Consider the following 18,461-nt stretch of genomic DNA (forward strand, 5'->3'; position numbering starts at 1 on the left):
TATGAATTGGCAGAATTTTTTTTCAAACCAGTAATTCAGAGAGTCACTCTATCTTTCAAGAAGAAGTTGCTACTGTTCTCTATCATTTGAAGTTCTAATGGGAAGCAGATGACATATTCAAATTGGGTAATTTAAGAAAAATTCAGTAAAATTTTGGCTATTTACAAAGATACAGAAAGGCTTTAAGAAAAACCACGAGGCATAGTACAATATTTAGGGCTAGTAACATGTCCCATTAGGCACCCAGCCCACACACATAAAGTAGCAAGAGAAGGGAGAGCTGCAAGGGGTGGGCTCCATGGACAGGACCACCTTACAGGAGGGTGATCGTAAGTAGAGGGACACAGCCAACTCAGGTTGACCTTGCATCTCAAGGTGCATATATGAGGTAATTAACGCCCTGCCCTCACAATCTCCACTCCCTCCATCTATGACCAATGATCCCCATTGGCCAAGTGCAGTTAAAGGCTGAAGCCAAGAGAAGCCCGTGGATATATTTCATACAGGTCGGCTTCCGAGAACAGAGAGGAGAAGGATCAAGGACTACAGGTGCAAAGGGAACCACCGACCACGAACCTCTTCCCCCAGGCAGGCTACATGCTCAGAGAGTTGACTGCCTCCTAACTCGAGAGGAGACTTCTTCAATGACGTCATGAGTACAGGCGACTTGTCTAGTGAGCGCGTGGAATATGCTGGATCCCTTCCCAATTCCGACTATGTATTTAATGTCCAAATCATCTTTATTCTAATGTTTAAAACCTATTAGGACTCTCTAATGTAGTCATCTGGGATAATTTTAGATCTCAACAGGTTTTCACAAAGAATGTAAGCAAACGAATTGCTTAAATTGGAAGAAATGTCAATGTTAGTAAAGATTGATTTTCTATACTCGCTCTCTCTAATTAGTTGCTCTGGACGTCAACGAGTTGCGTGAAAAGGGTCACAGTGATTTCTCTGATTAAGTAGCTCCAGGCAACGAGAAAGGCCGGAGCACGGCGTTGTTAACTCTTGGACGGGCTATGCGTGTAAGGCCGCGCTGAGCTGCACACGGAACTGACACGCTCCAGGGGAAGGACTAAGAGATGACGGGAGGAGCAGCTGCCAAAGCTGGGCTCATCGGAACCCCCGCCCTACAAAGACAAGGAGCACATCCAAAGCTGGGCTCATCGGAACCCCCGCCCTACAAAGACAAGGAGCACATCCAAAGCTGGGCTCATCGGAACCCCCGCCCTACAAAGACAAGGAGCACATCCAAAGCTGGGCTCATCGGAACCCCCGCCCTACAAAGACAAGGAGCACATCCAAAGCTGGGCTCATCGGAACCCCCGCCCTACAAAGACAAGGAGCACATCCAAAGCTGAGCTCATCGGAACCCCCGCCCTACAAAGACAAGGAGCACATCCACCAACGCGGAAAGAAAACTATTGCTAATTGGATACTTGCGACCACGTGCTGTGCCTAGTGCTTTTACATCATATCTCATATAATCTGCATAACAGCCCAGTGAGGTATTTTTCCTTAGAGCATTTTACATATGCAGAAAATAACTTGCCTAAGGCACTACAAAACAAAATTTTTAAAAAATACAATAATGGGCAGGTTTTGATGTAACCCCAGATATAATGCCACCTTTTTACCATTTTTAATCGTTGCTATGTCTCAAAAAGTTGTAAGACACAAATAACTTATTCTGCCTATTTATAGCCTCAATCTGGAAAAGGAGAATTTCTTCTGAAGTTGACTTCTTCTTTTGACAAATATTTTAAGGGGTTGTCACAGCACTTGGAAGCATGCTGGGAAGAGTTAGTCTGTGAAATCTTTTCCCTAAAATAGGCATACTGGTTTTCCACCACACACCCAGTTCAGAATAGTCCTCTGTTTTTACACTTAGAAACCAAGCCCTCCTCAAGTAAGATGGGGCAGAGACCATGTCTTGTTTCTTTTCGAATCCGTACAATACCACACACACATCTAGGACACATAACTGATTAAATAAATACTCGCTCAATGAGTAATCAGCAGAGCACAGTATGTTATAGGCAAGAGACTTCAGAAAGAAAAGTACACATTGATTTATTTACCCAAGAAAGATAGAAATTAAACCAATCTTTTCTCATCACTAGGGCTGGGGCATCTAATTTGCTTTCCATGTGGGCCAGAGAAAAAGTATAGAATAGGAGCTTTCTGTAGCAGAGCTTTCTCCACAGCCACCACATGTCCACTCAAAATCGACCACCTCCACATAATTAATACAGCAGGAAGGACGCTAAAGTGTTACAAAGTGGAAAAATAAGAAAGGTAACATCTAATCTTAATTATGTGCCAAGCATAGTGCTTAACTCTTCACACGTATTTTCTCATTTAACCCTTATAACAATTACTGTCTTCACTTTATAAATGAAGACGTTGAGCTTAGCGAAGTTAAGTAATTTGCCTATGGTTACACGAATAATAAATGATGGGTGACAGAATAAAGATCCAGCTACACTCCAGAAGGTAATCATCAAAAGGCAGCCATTACCAAAAGACAAGAGACAGGTGCTGCCACTATGGGAAACAGTATGGAGGTTCCTCAAAATTTAAACTACACCTACCAAGTGACCCAGCAATTCCAGTTGAGTATTTATCCAAAGAAAACAAAAACACTAACTCAAAACAAATTTTCACTTCCATGATCACTGCAGCATTATTTACAATAGCCAAAGTATGGAAACAGCTTGAGTGTCCACTGACAGACAAATAGACAAAGACAATGTGATGTATATTCAGCCATAAAAAAGGATGAAATTGTGCTATTTGTCCAACATAAATGGATCTTGGAGCACTGTATTAAGTTAAATAGGTCAGAGACAGAGAAAGAAAAATATCATATCATCCCACTTTTGTGTGGAAACAAAAAAAAAGCAGAAGAAACAGAAGAAACAGCTCATAGATTCATAGATACAGAGAACAGATGGGTGATGGCCAGAGGCCGGGGTGGGCAAATGGACAAAGATGGTCAAAAAATACAAACTTCCAGTTATAAAATAGATAAATCCTGGGACGTACTGTACACGGCATGCTGACCAGAGTGAGTAGCTGTAATGCATGTCTGAAAGTTACTAAGAGTAAATCCTACTTCTCATCACAGGGAAAAAATATATTCTGTCACTTTGCATGGTGACAGATGTTAACTACACTTATTGTGGTCATCATTTCACAATATGTGCAAATATCAAATTGCTTTGTTGTACACCTGAAACTAATATAACATTATGTATCTTGTTTTTTTTTAAAGTCAGTCTTTAATATCACGAAAGGTACAGGGAGTGGGAAGCATCAACTTTTGCGTTGGAGCTCTCTCTCCAACGCAAGAGTTACTACCGCTCCCTTCCACCGGTGAGGGCATTACAACTCACACCGCAGGTTGCCCCAGAAAGAGTGGGGGCGCCTGGGAACAGAAGAGCTAGCGCTGAAGACCTAACTCCGTTGTTCTCTGGGGTTATCGTTTGCTTACCTCTCTGAACCTCAGCTTCTAAGTCTGTCCAGTGGGGATAATAATTCTCTGAGAACCATAAGCGGATTCAGTCACGGTGCTTTACAATCTAGAAAGCACTGTGCCACAAAATGTGTTGATTATTCTCTTCTACTGAGAACACGCAGCCACCGGCAGGACAGGAGACCCTTAGCCTAAAATCCTGGGCAAAAATCCTGACATGCTGTGCCTTGGGAATGGTTTGTTGAGAAAGAAAAATCGAATTATTCTTTGTAGTTCACAGCTTGGCTCCATGATCTAAGGAACGATATAAGGAATGAAATACTCATCCAGTGATATAAGGAACTTGAAGGAAGAGGTGGGGGCAGTTAGAAATAGCAGGCGGGATTTATGCTAATGTTGTGGGACAAAGAAGGGCTTGAAAATGATTTTGGAAAGAGATAACCAAAGGTGCTCCCATTTGTTACCACATTTATCACCAAGGCCAGAAATGGGAAGAAAAACTGTACTAACAAGGAATTAGTTTTTCATTTTCTTTTTTTAAAGATTTTATTTATTTATTTATCAGAGAGAGAGACGGGGAGAGAGCAAGCACAGGCAGACAAAGAGGCAGGCAGAGGCAGAGGGAGAAGCAGGCTCCCTGCCAAGCAAGGAGCCCAATGTGGGACTCGATCCCAGGACGCTGGGATCATGACCTGAGCCGAAGGCAGCTGCTTAACCAACTGAGCCACCCAAGCGTCACTTCATTCATTTTCTTTTTTTAACGCAAACTTTGTTCCCAATGTGGGGCTTGAACTCATGACCCTGAGATCAAGAATCCCATGTTCTACCAACTGACCCAGTCAGGAGGCCCTAATTTTTCATTTAACTAATAATATTTTATGGTACTTAGGCATACCTTGCATTGTTCCAAACTGTATTTGAGGTAAGATATTTTCCAGTTTTTAGTACCACTTTGTGATTTTTACATAGAATTTCATAGTAATGATTTTAGTTGGTTGTGTTGTTTTTAAAGATTGCATTTATTTATTTGAGAGAGAGAGCACAAGCGGTGGGGAGGAGGCAGAGCGAGAGGGAAAAAGAGACTGCCCACTGAGCAGGGAGCCCAACATAAGGATGGATCCCAGGACCCTGAAATCAGGACCTGAGCCAAAGGCAGACACTTAACTGACTGAGCCACCCAGGTACCCCTCAATTGGTGGTATTTTTATAGTGCCATCTTCTTAATCCTATGAAGGAGGAAGTTACAAATAGAAAAGTTGGTAAATTATTTTTATTAGGTGCAAAGTTGGTTAGACAATTTTAGACCCAAGCTGTTTTCTAAAGATAGTATTTCTTAATTCCCTGTTCCCTAGTTTTTCCATCCATAAATAGAGTAAAATAATACCCTACTGGTTTTCCATTTCTAATAAAATTACGTGTGTAAGGTGTTTTGGTAAATTCAAAAGAACTCTTATTATTGTCCATTATCCGTCAATTCTGCTAGTAACTGAAAGTATATTTCTTCATCTCTCTAGCCCACAGCAATTCCAAATCAAAAAGGCAACCGTAAAGAAACCCACTTATCTAGGAAGTATTCGCACATAAGGCAAGTCCACACAATGTGCAGAGAGGGGGCTGAATTCACTAGGAACCCCCGGGGGGTTCGCCCAGCTGCTTGGACATCCAAACCTGGCACCGAGCAAATGAACTCCTAAAAATCACAGGAGGCGTCAGGGTCCTCACCCAGCCATCTGACTCACTCACAGCATCTGGGCATGAGAACATTTTATTTCCCAAATCCCACTTCCCTGCCCCCTTCTTCCCTAGCCACACATACAAACAATCTGGACGGTCCATAAGGTAGAGGATAATTTTAGGGGGTTCCCCAGGGCCTGGCTGGATGCCTTCCAATCATTTCTTTCTGGCCTGTGAAATCAGATGCACTATTTCTTTATACATGAGAAAAAATGAAATCAGTTTCTATTTGCAGAGTGAGATGGAGAAAATGAAAATCGCACACAGCTATGTCACAGATTCTTAGAAAGGACCTTCCTAAGCTGGAAGAGAGGAAGGAGGCAAAAGAGAAATGCAAAAGAAAAGGAAGTTTGGTTTGTGAGCCCCTGAAAAGTGTCCCACAAACAGTCTCATGTACGTACGTGGCATATTTAAGGCTTTGGAGCATAGTTGGTAAATAAAGTCAGGGAGATTCTGGATGCATTGTAACCTCTGGCCGTGTGGTTTAATCATCATGGCCATTCCAGAAGCAAACTGCTGTGTGTCTTCCCGTCTGTGTGTGGCTCTGTATGTGTCTCTGAGCTCTCCCACACCACCCTGCTTTCTCCTAACAGACATACAATACACTGTAACACACATGGAATTTGGCTAACATGAACACCGAGAATAGACTGTTGGGCAAAAAAAAAAAAAAAAAAAGCCCTGGGGCATTAGATTTCACAAAAGCTGTACCCTAATTCAAGAACGGAATAGGAAAGAACACTGATTAAGGAGGAGTATATGGACCAACATTCTGCACCTAAATGTGGTTACAAATGAAACCTTACAACATACCCAAATTTTGCTGGCCACATAAGCCCACCTCCATCCTGAGAACATCAGATTCTCTTCCAAGGATCCCACTTTTTCAGTACTGGTAGGTGTCCTCCGGAGGGATTACATCATGTGAGCTCGGGAACCAGCCCAGGCAGCAAAGGACTTGCTGGCTCCGGGTTACCAGTAAACCGGGACGGCTCCGCCAGGGGACCACCGTCCTCACTCTGCCCCAGCCGTCAGCGCCCCTCGTGAACTGAAAGGGCTCCCTTCTCTGAGTTCTGCTCTCGGAAACAGTATGTGATGATTCTGCTGCGGGGCCAAGTTCTGTCTTCTGAACAGGGTGTCTATGCTCAGGAGACAGAGGGAAAGGGCAGGGAGTTCAAGCAACAGCCACTCTATGTTTCTACAATCTACAATCCTAGACTCTCACTCTATGTTTCTACAATCTACAATCCTAGACTCTCACTCTATGTTTCTACAATCTACAATCCTAGACTCTCACTATATGTTTCTACAATCTACAATCCTAGACTCTCACTATATGTTTCTACAATCTACAATCCTAGACTCTCACTATATGTTTCTACAATCTACAATCCTAGACTCTCGAACCGTCTTCAGAGCCCAGCAATCCCTCCTTGCAATTCCTCCTGCCACTGCTATCTGCTCCCGCCCTCCCCCATGTCGACAGAATTTCACTCATAAACTCATTTACGTTTTATCCTGAGCAAGTGCTTTACTCTTTAAGGAAATCTCTAGATATAAGTAGATTCCAGGACTGCCTGCCCAGGGGTTAAAGCTCTAGCTGTAAATTACGACTACTTCCTATTTCCTTCTGTACGTTTCAAGTGGAAGCATTTCCATCCTGGCCATCCACACCGTCCTTGACCATCGGTTCCCCATCAGACCCTGCGTGCCTGGGATGCCGAGGACCCACCTTACGTCTCTGCACACCCCTCACAGCATCAGTCATCGCAACTCACATCTGTGTAGGGCGGACAATGTATAAAGGACTTCCACATTTATTACCATTCTGGAGCTTCACATCATCTCTATGAGTAAAGCAAACTGAATATTACTACTTTCACTTTAGAGCTATAAAGATGGACACTCAGAGAGGTAAGGATATTTCTCTCAATAGTATTCAGCCGGTGCGGAGATGAGCCAGGCTCAGAATCCAAATCCTAAGACTCCTGGTCTTTGCAATGCATAATGTGGCCGCCTCCAGCTTTCAGCCCCATGTGCCTCTCTGCAGGCTCCTCACTTGACTTTCAGCCAAGTTCAAATAATCTCCAAGAAAGTAAATCTCCATGCTTTCAGGCCATCCAAAAGAGTTTCCAGAGAAACGGGGCATCATTACTCCCTCTTTCCCGCTGGAAATATGATAAGAAAGCCCACTGGGTAAGTGTTCTTGGGAGTAAATTAATTTTAGAATAAGCTAACCTGACTCCCAGCCAGAACTCTCCACCAACACACGCAGCACAGAAGTCTGATGACTAAAATCTTGACTTAAAGCATGGATTTGCCTCACTTGAATTATTTGGAGGACACATGTTTGCAAACCAACTGAAAAATAAAAAATACTCTGTGTTTAATTATATTTCAATCTATGGTTGAACTTCATTTAAATGGAATCTATAACTGGCACATTTGTCAAGTATTCCTTCTGCCAGAGTTGTACGTAAAAAGTATAATATCAACTTTTGTACAGCTGCAGCCCAAGTTAGCAGCAGTAAACATCCCACAGATTAGGGGGCAAGTCACAAAAGGACAGTGGCGGTCACACTTCCATAAGATACAATTAAATCTATTCAGAAATAAATTAATTCTCAGATTTTGCTAAAACAGCATATGGCATGTTTTCAAAATTAATGAACATGGATTGAGTACCTATGTTGTCCTCGGCACTGTAGAGAATTCAGAAATGGAAAAGGTATGTCCTAAGACGGTCAAAGGAGAGAGGTGCCGCAGCGTGTCGGGATCAAGGTGAAGTACAGGACTGTCGTCATCACCATTACCCTGATTGTTTTATGTGTCGATGACCCACAGGCACACACTACGCTGAGTGTCTTACTTGAGTCGTTTTGTTTAATCTTCATAAAACTCCATGAGATAGTACGACTGTCATTCCACTTCCATGGAAAATGAAAGCGAGATACAAAGAAGTATGTTCTTAGAGGTCACACAGCTAAGAGGTGGAGGAGCCAGGCCCGGAACACAAAGATCCGGATCTCCAGCCCGCGTGCTCTCGGCCACTTCCCGCAACTGGAGAAGCCTTCGCGAGGGGCCGGACCTTCACGGTGGCCCTGAAGACTGGGTAGGGTTTAACCGGGAAGAGCAGAAAGAATGAAGAGAGGCCATCATGTTACAGGATGAGCAGGTGGCATAAACGAAGGCCCCAGAGAAAGAATTTGTGTTTGACCCGAGAGGATCCCTGAGGACAGTTAACAGCAGGAAGCAGTCAGCCCGGCAGAGCAGGACAGCTAAGAGAGAACCTCAGAAATAACCCAGGCAGAGTTTAAAGACTTGAGCCCGTGGAAACAGAAAGTCGTGTGGACGGACGCTTGCCCGGGACAGTGACAATGACAAAGCGTTGTAGCACACGAGCAGCATATTCAGGAACGGGGACAAGAGGAAGACTTGACAGAGGCAAAGCAGCCACCACCTGTTGTGAAACCCCCACAGACCCTCCTGCTCCCTGGGCGTGGTTCGCACTCAACCAATGCCGGTCAGCTCGGGGACAACCCACAGGAGTACAAAGAAAGCTCTAAGTGCAGGAAAGCGCCTGCCCGAGCCCCTGACAGATGTTCACGAAGAGAGACGGAAAAGGGAAGAAAGCAAAAACGGCACCAAAGTGCTCCCCTAGGTAAGAAGACGTGCGGTGCTTTCGGCTGCCGATGGGCTTGGAAAGTAGAAGGAGGCTCCGGTGGGTCCCGGGAGGCCACAAGTCCCCCATGTGGGTTTGACAGGGACACACGACACTTGCTATATTACAGGCATTTGGAGAAACGGGCCTAGGGTACATTTAAGATTCTCCAAGGGTAGAAAGTGTAGTCCTTCCTCATCACGAGATTCAGATAAGTAAAAGTTGTCATTTTAGTTGTGGGCTACTTCTGTAGGCAACTCCAAGTAGGAAGAACTTTTTAAGTACAAATGTCACTACTGGACCTATTTTATCAAACACTTGTGAAGTAAAGAAATTCATAACGCGCAAGAAGACTACCACAGACTGGAAAGAACTAAGCAGAAGGAAATCAGTCAAGGAGGGAAGCTCTTCTCCTGCCCCTTGAGACATGCAGCCAGCACTGGCCACTTGACCGACAGGAAACACCAGCCTTTACTATCAAAATACAAAAAGGAAAAAAATCATGTAACGGTTTCTCAGCAAGAAGCCATTAGACAGATGTAATCATAAAGAGACCAAATATTCCTATAAGTGAAACGCATGCAGAGTTTAAAAGCAGCTAACACAAAAGGTGAGGAGAGTTGCCTGTGCGTAGACAATGGCTCAGATGTGAGCGAGCGATCCAGCTGGCCCTCGAACAAGCTGAATCGTGAATTTACAAGACAAACTCGGTACCCGTTAGCTTAAAATTCAAATGGCCCCCATCGAAAGCCCAGCTGTGCAACAGGAGCTATTACTCTCAAAGCAAACTTCTCCCTTCTGATCGTGCACCGACGTCCAATCACAGAAGCTCAGCCTTATGCACCCAAATTATTTGCTTTCAACACAGCCTGACCACTGGGCTCGTTCTTTAGATGGCCGAGGCCCGTCAGAATGACCAAGAGGATGAAAGCACGAAAGATTCATTTAAACAAAGGGGCTCATTGTAATCGACAAAATCAAGATCTGTACCAGGCAAATTAGAAGGAAAAAAAAAACCCTGCTTGAAAGAGTAAGTTCTTCCAAGAGAGAAGGGCTGGGGTCAACTGAAATATAAAGCTGGAAAGACCCACAGATGCAGCCTAAGGAGTCATTCAGCCCATGGAGCACATCTGTTGTCCGTAGATGCAAAGAGAAATAAATAGAAATCAACTACAATGTTCTGAATAAGAAGCATATCGTAACACGGGCTCAGGGAACATGGCAAACCTTGACCCAATTCAGAGGCAGAATATTTACAAAAGGTCATTTGATAAGTTAGTTGTTTGAAACGCTGAAAATATCTTCTCCCCCAAAAATAATATTATTCATGGTGATTGGCTTCCCACGGTAGACCACAAAAATCTCCTGATACAGGGTAATAATGTGTAAGTATAGTCCTGGGATAATGAGGTACTACAAATTGTTCTGTAAAAATAGAATCTCACCATCCTGCAGAGCAGTGCTTTTCAAATTATGAGTCAGAACGCGGGAAATCAATTCAGTGGGTCTTTCCTTGTTTAATTCTTAACAGAATGGAAGAAATGCAACGGAAAGAATAGAATTGCAAAGATCACAGTACGTCCCTGTCGTAAGTAAATGTATTACTCTTGAAACTCAATCTCAGTGCTACAGGTATAACTGGCCACGTGCGCTCAGGACTGCAGCGAGTATGCAATCCCTGTCCTACTGTGGGTCACGGTTGAAACCGTTCGCGTGTCTTTTAGCAAGGCTTTCACGGGGTGCCTAACACAAAGCCAGGGTTGAATAGCATTTGTTAAATGAATGAATGAGTGCGTGAGCTGGTGAACACGGGCGGGATGAATAAACGGGACGCCGGCGGTGCCCTGACACGCTCACACCCGACCCTTGCAGAGGAAATCTCGCTCACTCCGGCATCTCCACACGAGTGAGGCAGTGGGGACACACGGTCCAACAGCTGCTTCCCTTGGCCTGGGACAGCATCTCTGTCGCAATAGGGACCATTATGTGGGAAAGATGGGGACAGGGTTGCTACAGCGGAGTAGGATTGGACTCTAGAGGCTGGGTTCTGAGGGGAAGGGGGCAGGTGAGAGGGTTGCCAGATTTGGCCCATAAAAATACAGGATGCTGGTTAAATTGGAACTTCAGAAAAACAACAAGGAGCCTAAGAGCAAGGAAAACCATCAGCCTTCAGAGCTGGAAGATCAATCTGACCCATCGGTTACTCATGGAGGCAAAATGCTGTGCACGACACTGTGCTAGATGCAGGGCTCTTGAGCCTGAAGAGGTCAGACAACAGGCAAGGCACTCAGCGATGACCACGCACCTTCCAGCATGAACCCATTTTACCTTCCCCGCCCGCGCTTGGCACTGCTGTCACCTCCACTGAAGACAGAAAACCAAGCACAGAGAAGCCACTCCAGAAAGCTGCCAGAGGTCTCCTGTAGAAACACACCAGTAGTATTCAGTGGGCCTGCGGTGGAGGGCTGGCTGGGTCCGAGGGGCTGGGTCTGGAGGGGGTCTGACCGAGCCTTGCAGGAGGGAAACTCAATAGATGACTTAGGGGAAGAACACTCCGGGCAGAGCCAACAGCTTGGTGGTGAGACGACATGATCAGGAAACGGGCGCAGGCAAGAGCTGCCGGAGTGCTAGCAGTACGGCAAGAGGAAGAAAAGACTGGAGAGGAACTGCAGGGCGTGAGCACAGTCAGTGTGACCGGCCACAGTGTCAGTGACCGTCCACAGTGTCAGTGACCGGCCACACTGTCAGTGACCGTCCACAGTGTCAGTGACCGTCCACACTGTCAGTGACCGTCCACACTGTCAGTGACCGTCCACAGTGTCAGTGACCGGCCACACTGTCAGTGACCGTCCACACTGTCAGTGACCGTCCACAGTGTCAGTGACCGGCCACACTGTCAGTGACCGGCCACACTGTCAGTGACCGTCCACACTGTCAGTGACCGTCCACAGTGTCAGTGACCGGCCACACTGTCAGTGACCGTCCACACTGTCAAGGGGAGCAGCGTCTCCTTTTGCATCTGCAAGCCAGGGCAAACCACCAAGGAACTGGGGACATATAAACACTGTGCTGAGTTGGGCTATTAAGGAAAATTGCTTTGGCAATGGTCCCAAAGACAGGGTAGATGAGGCAGCAGTCAGAGGCCAGGACAAGATCAAGTAAGTCAGAGCAGCGCTGTGGAATCAGAGTCCAGAATTTACCTCCCAGACAGTAGGGAGGAACCTTGGACAATTCAGGCTATAACCCTGAGCCCTGGCTTCCTCACTTTCAAAACAGGGCTGACAGTACAACTTAACCTCATACCTAACACCAAGTACCAAGTAACCACAGCTGAAGAAGGTAGGTGACCCCTGAGAGCCTCACTCTAGCGTACATCACTAGAGTGACTTTAACCGATTACTTGGACTCTGTAAACCCCCATTTTCTTGTCTGTGAAGCACGGATGTTAACACCTGTATCGGGCCTACTGGGAAGAGAGCTGAGATCGTGTGTGTTCTGTCCTCAGAACGATGCCCACCAGAATGTACAATAAATGGCAGTTATTATTGTATTATGTATGAACTAAGATAAAGCTGTCGTCACAGTCAGGCAGCAACAGTGGTGGAGACAGAAACCGGAAAGCGGAAACAAGCAGAACATACAGGACGTGTGACGTGACGATTCTAGAAGAGACCACATTCATAAGCAGCAGCATGGAACCGAATACCCCTTTTTTTAATATTTTATTTATTTATCGGAGAGAGAGGAGCAGGCTCCTTACTGAGCAAGGAGCCCGATGCGGACTCAATCCCAGGACCCTGGGATCACGACCCGAGCCACCCAGGCGCCCCTGAACGCCCCTTTTCCAGAGAGCCAGACGCGCTCTGCCCAGCGGATGTGGCTCCTGAACGTCCCCTCCAGGTTAGATCATGGAGGATGGCAGCGTTAGAAACGCAGGTTTGCAGACTGAGGGAAGGGGGTCTGGAAGGAGAAACGCAGTCGCCTCTGATTATATAATTGTCCTGCCTCTTTCTGCTCTGAAGCCAGACCCATCGCCGACTTCAGGAAGGCACAATGAAAAGCGCTGCTGAGGCTGAGGTGGGGAGTTTGGGGGGGCAGGTTCCCAACAGGTCAGAGCTGACAGGAGCAGGAATGCACATCAGGGCCAGACTTCCACCGGGCTAAGCACACGGGACACGTGTGATAGCACCTGCTAGGTCTGAAACCACCGTCCTGTGCTTAAATGTCCTGCTTCTCTAGACAGCAGAACCCACAGAAAGCCGCTCTTCCCGCAGCAGCTCTGCCTTTGGCGAGGCACAAACATTATTCCAAAAATCTAGCCCAGGGCTCAGGGCACTGCTGTGACGGAGGTAAAGTTTCCATCCTTTCATTTTTCTTGCAACTCTAAAACTGCTTCTCAAGGACTTGGTTTGTAAACTTAAATACTAAGAAAACGTAAAGGGAAGATGAGCACAACGGTCATGACGATGTGCTGGGTGTCAAACGCGCACCACCCGCCCTTCTCCTCTGAAGGGGACACGCAAGGCACGCACGGGACCGGTTTTCCAACCCGTGACTCTCTGCCCCTGTGTTCCCCACAACCTGTCACCCATCTCCCGTGTCGAACAACTGCAAACACATGAGACGTCCAGTCAGAACTCAGCCCTCTTTCAGGCAGAATCTCCCCTGCGCACACCGCACTGGTCTGGGTCGAAGAAACCACGCGCACGGCCACCCCCTAACCAAAATGAAACCAAAGGCCATTCATTATGAAAAGCTCCGTCTCTTGATCTCCCTGAACTAAAGGTCGTCTCCGAAGTTAGAATTGGAGCATTTGGTGGAGATGCAGAGCTGCCTAAATTTTCTCACGCCCTAGCACTTCTGCTTTTGGGAAATGAATATTTAGAAAGGTTTAAGAATATCTTTCTTACACATTTCTCTCCCTCCCAAATATAGAGAGCGCAACAAATGCTTCTTCCTTTATGAGTGAGAATGTGTGGCCTGGGAAGAAAGCAATCCCAAACAGACTCCTGACTCAGTTACACACCCGTTCGGACAGATTTTCCCCGATAGGTAGGGAAGAGATGATGTCTTAACTCTTCTAGCAACACTGATTAAAGGGGGTACCTGGTGGGGGTTCAGCAACGCCGAATCAGTCATCTTTAGAGAGGAGAGACAGAGACTTCAGAGGCTCCTGCCCCCACATGGGTAGAAAATGACACAAAGCAAGACACACGGAGTCACGAGGGAGAGGCTGAAGGAATTCCCTTTCCCAGGAGCTCTTCAAAGACAAAACAGTCACTCGTTTTCTTAATTGTCGTGGTGTATCTCTGACTATTTCTTAAGCTGCCCTCTGACCAGCAATGGTGGAGAGCCACTTGCTCTAAGAAATCAAGGTCGGGCGTCTGTTGGCTGGAGGACGAAACAGGAATATTCAGCCAAAAGTCAGTACATACAACAACATCACTTGGTGTGGGTTGGTCATTTAAAAACAAAGATCCAGGGGGTGCCTGGCTGGCTTGGTTGGTGGAGCAAAAAACTCTTGATCTTCTGGGTTTGGGTTCGAACCTCACGCTAGGTACAGAAATTACTTAAAAACAGAATCTTTTAAAAATATATAAATAAAAATAAAAACCCAAATACAATAAAGAAAAAATCAGAAAGAAAGTTTCAAAGGAGCATCTCACCTCCCTGGAATGACCCCCAAGTGCGACCTAACACTCCCACCACGGAGAAGGAAATGAGCAGAGAAGATAACGGGCCAAGCAACACAGCTGATTTTTGCTGCGGGCCTGGAAAGCTTTATGTCTTCAGGCTTTTCACTTTTTTTTAGATTTCAGGCCATGGAGCACCCAGGCCTGTCGGTCTGGTTTCTGCTCTTCGTCCCTTACTACCGCGACCCTCCTGCTTGACACCGATTGGTCACAGGGCAGGGATGATGCCGAGCCCTAAACTGGAAGCCGGTGACCAGAGGCCCCGGAAGGCAGGAGCGCCCAGAGGGGCCAAGGGCAGAAGAGGCGCCGCAGCAGGCAGGGGAGTGTCGTTGCAGCGTGACCTGCGTTGCGGAGGGGGGACCCCAAGTGCTGCCATCCCGGCCCCTCGGGAAACTGCGGCTGCAGTGGACCGCGTGGCCCCGGAGCAGCAGTGGGAACGGTTGTCCGGCCTGAGCACTGAGTAAGGCTGTAGGAAGGGTCGCCACCACTGCCCTTTGGTTAAGGCCTCCGTGTCGGGCAGTCCTCTGTGTAGACAGAGACAAAGGATCCACTGTTCCCAGTGTAGACCTGAGGGGAAGGGGGCTGCGGTGCCTCCTGCGAGCCCGTCGCGGCCCAGCGGCCGGCACAGGTTTCCCATAAACGGCCGCTGCCCCCAGCGCCTCAATGGGACAGGCCCGCGCGCCGCGAAGGGCTCCCGCATCCCCCCTCAGCCCCAGCCCCAGGCAGTTCAGGTGAGTGGTGTGGACGGCGGTCTGTGCGGGACGTGCGGAGTCCGGTGCCGGCGTCGGTCCCCGAAGGCCGCACCGACTGCCCACATTGGCCCGAGGCGCCGGCGATGCTGCTGCTGCGTCCCCGGACACGGACCGCACCCGGACCGCACCCGGACTGCACCCGGACCCGCACCCGGACCGCACCCCGGACCCACGGCGGACACCGCACCTGGACCACATCCCAGACCCGCACCTGGACCCGCAGCGGACACCGCACCCGGACCACATCCCGGACCGCACCCGGACCCGCACCTGGACCACATCACGGACCCGCACCCCGGACCCGCACCAGGACCCGCACCCGGACCGCACCCGGAACCGCGGCAGACACCGCACCGGGATCCGCACCCGGAGCGCACCTGAACCCGCACCCAGACCCGGACCCGCACCCCGGACCCGCACCCCGGACCCGCACCCGGACCCGCACCCCGGACCCGCACCCCGGACCCGCACCCGGACCGCACCCGGAACCGCGGCAGACACCGCACCCGAACCACATCCCAGACCGCAACTGGATCCGCACCCGGAGCGCACCCGGACCCGCACCCCGGACCCGCACCCGGACCCGCACCTAGACCACATCACGGACCCGCACCCGGACCGCACTCGGACCCGTGGCGGACACCGCGCACGCCCCTCCCCTCCCGCGGCCCCGGCCCGCGCACGCCGCCCGCACCCACCTCCGGCGCGGGAGAGGCGCCCTTGGCCGGCAGCGCGCAGCCCAGGAGCTCGGCCAGGAACTTTGCCATAGACGAGCGCGGGGCTCCCTCCGCAGCGCCCGAGGCGGCCCCGCCCAGTGCGGGAGCAGGAGCGAGAGCAGGAGCGGGGGCGGTGGCCCGGGCCGGGGGCTGGGAGGGGCGGCCGGGGGCGCCGGGGCTGGGACGAGCGCACCTGCCGCCGAACTAGCCTCCCGCGCCGCGCCCGCCGCCCCCGCGGGTGGAGCGAGGGGCAGGTCCCGCCGGGTGTCGCCGCGGTAAGGGAAGGGCCCGCCGAGGGGGTGGCGGGAGGGCCGACGGCGCCGGGGGCGGGGGGCAGCGGGCAGCGGCGCGGACACCCCCCCCCCGGGGCACCGGCAACAGCGCGGTGGCGACGCGGGAGGCGACGGCGGGGAGGGTCCGCGCGGGCAGGCGGGCCAGGACGACCCGGCTCCCCAGTTTCCTGCTCCTCGGCGGGACCCGAGGTGGGAAGCGCGGCTGCCCCCGGCGCTCACTGACCCGGGAGAGTTGCGGGTGCAAGGGGCGAGCTGCCCGGGGGGCTCCCGGGAGGCCGCAGCCGCCCTCGGGGGAAAAGCAAAGAGACGCGCACCCTCTCCTCACACTGACCCTGTTGCTAGATGCAGCCACACACGTGCGACCCCGGACGGTGGAGGTGACTTTGCAGGAACAGAGCTGGACCAGAGCTGCTCCGTGATCAGGCGCAGCTCCCCTCTGGCCTGGGTTGGGGTGACGGTTTACGGTGGAAAAGGGTGGTCAGGCCCTGCGACCGACACCGACAGGTGTGGCCCTGTTTTTCTTTCCGATAAGGCTTGTCTTCTAACGACAGAGATGACTTTTAGGGCGCAGGCCTCCGTTGCATCCCTGTAGCTGTTTATCTCAAACCTCAGCCTACAGGGCAGTGACCCCAAGAGCTGGTACAAGATCAGAAGTCCTGGGCCCCAGCTCTCAGGGTTTCCCATCGGAAGGTTTGGGGCCACCTCAGGATCTGCTTCGGTATTCTGGGTCCCAAGAGATTATGATGTAGGTGGTGCCCAGGATGGATTTGGAGAAACGGTGCCTCACCTTATCAAATCCTGAAGTCAGGGCGTGCAAGAACGGGAAAGCATTAGTATGGCCACAGACAGAGACCCTAAAGAAAGTTTGTCAAATCACCTAATTTTGTATGCAAGGAAGCAGAGCTAGAAAAGTGCATTACTCACGAATGACCTTGTGCGAGAGACACTGCAGGCATCACAGACGCACCCTGCACGTCTTGCCTGACTGAATGAACAGGAGGCGGGCAGGACGCGGCACCGGGTCTAGAGCTCCTGATTCAGGTTCCAGAATTCTAACTGGTGCAGCAAAGTCACTGTGAATTCAGGAAATAAAATGGGAAGGAAAAGTGTTAAACTAAATTAGTTGGAATACATATCAGCTCAGTGCTTCTCCAAGTTTTTCAGTCAAATACTTTTCACAGTAAAGAGATTATCAAAAACAAATTGTCTGGTGCTCGCTTCGGCAGCACATATACAAAAACAAATTGTCTGTGTAATCTCTGGTTTCGTCTTTTTTTCATTTTAGCCTATGAAATATTTGCGTCCATGATGGTATAAAAAGACCTTTCCTCTGAGTAAAACTAAAGCTTCAAGTATTCTATCTTCATCCAGAACCCCCTGGCACAGGACTCGCTAAACCCCCATTAGCAAAATCAAGAAATGTGGCAGGAAGCCTGGGTAGTTCGGTGGGTTGGGCCTCTGCCTGCGGCTCAGGTCATGATCTCAGGGTCCTGGGATCGAGCCCCGCATCACATCGGGCTCTCTGCTCAGCAGGGGGCCTGCTTCCCCCTCTCTTTACCTGCCTCTCTGCCTCCTTGTGATCTCTCTCTGTGTCAAATAAATAAATAAAATCTTTTTTTTTAAATGTGGCACCTAATCCCACTTTTTTTTTTAGATTTTATATTTGAGAGAGAGGCAGAGACAGTGAGACAGAGTATGAGAGGAGGGGAGAGGGAGAAGCAGGCTCCTGCTGAGCAGGGAGCCCAGAGGTGAAGCAGGTTCCATCCCAGGACTCTGGGCCATGACCTAAGCCAAAGTCAAATGCTTAAACAACTGAGCCCCGAAGGTACCCCTAAATCCCACTTCTGATATTTAATAGCTGTGAGACTTTGGAAAAGTGACATGGCTTCTCTGTTCCTCAGTTTGGGCATCTGCAAATGGGCATACACTCCAGGTGGCTACTGCATGCGGCTTGCGTTTGCTCTCTAGTGCCGGCCCAACTCACGTCTTCAGACATCCCCCGTTTACTACGTCGCGGTTCTGTGGGTGGGCTCAGCGGGGTTGCGTGGCGGGCTCACAAGGCTGAAACCCACATGCAGCCTGCTGGGCTCTTCCCTGGAGCCCCCGAGAAGAATCCGCTTCCAAACCAGCTCCT

The 18,461-nt window shown here is 49.4% G+C and overlaps 1 long non-coding RNA gene across 2 annotated transcripts in view; it reads right to left on the reverse strand.

The window, feature by feature from the left end:
* The window catches only part of LOC116585272, a 38,730-nt gene extending 22,500 nt beyond the window's left edge, over positions 1-16,230 (reverse strand). Inside the window, exons 1-3 of one of the 2 annotated variants that reach the window (XR_004283530.1) lie at positions 16,017-16,230; positions 13,980-14,264; positions 6,056-6,338 (exon numbers count right to left, since the gene is read on the reverse strand). This is a non-coding gene — a long non-coding RNA (uncharacterized LOC116585272). Of the gene's footprint in view, positions 1-6,055; positions 6,339-13,979; positions 14,265-16,016 lie in introns of those variants that run through there. The other variant, XR_004283531.1, reaches the window with a different exon arrangement.
* Positions 16,231-18,461: the final 2,231 nt, after the last annotated feature.

This window comes from Mustela erminea, chromosome 2, assembly GCF_009829155.1.
Source record: "Mustela erminea isolate mMusErm1 chromosome 2, mMusErm1.Pri, whole genome shotgun sequence".
Classification (NCBI taxonomy): Eukaryota; Metazoa; Chordata; class Mammalia; order Carnivora; family Mustelidae; genus Mustela; species Mustela erminea.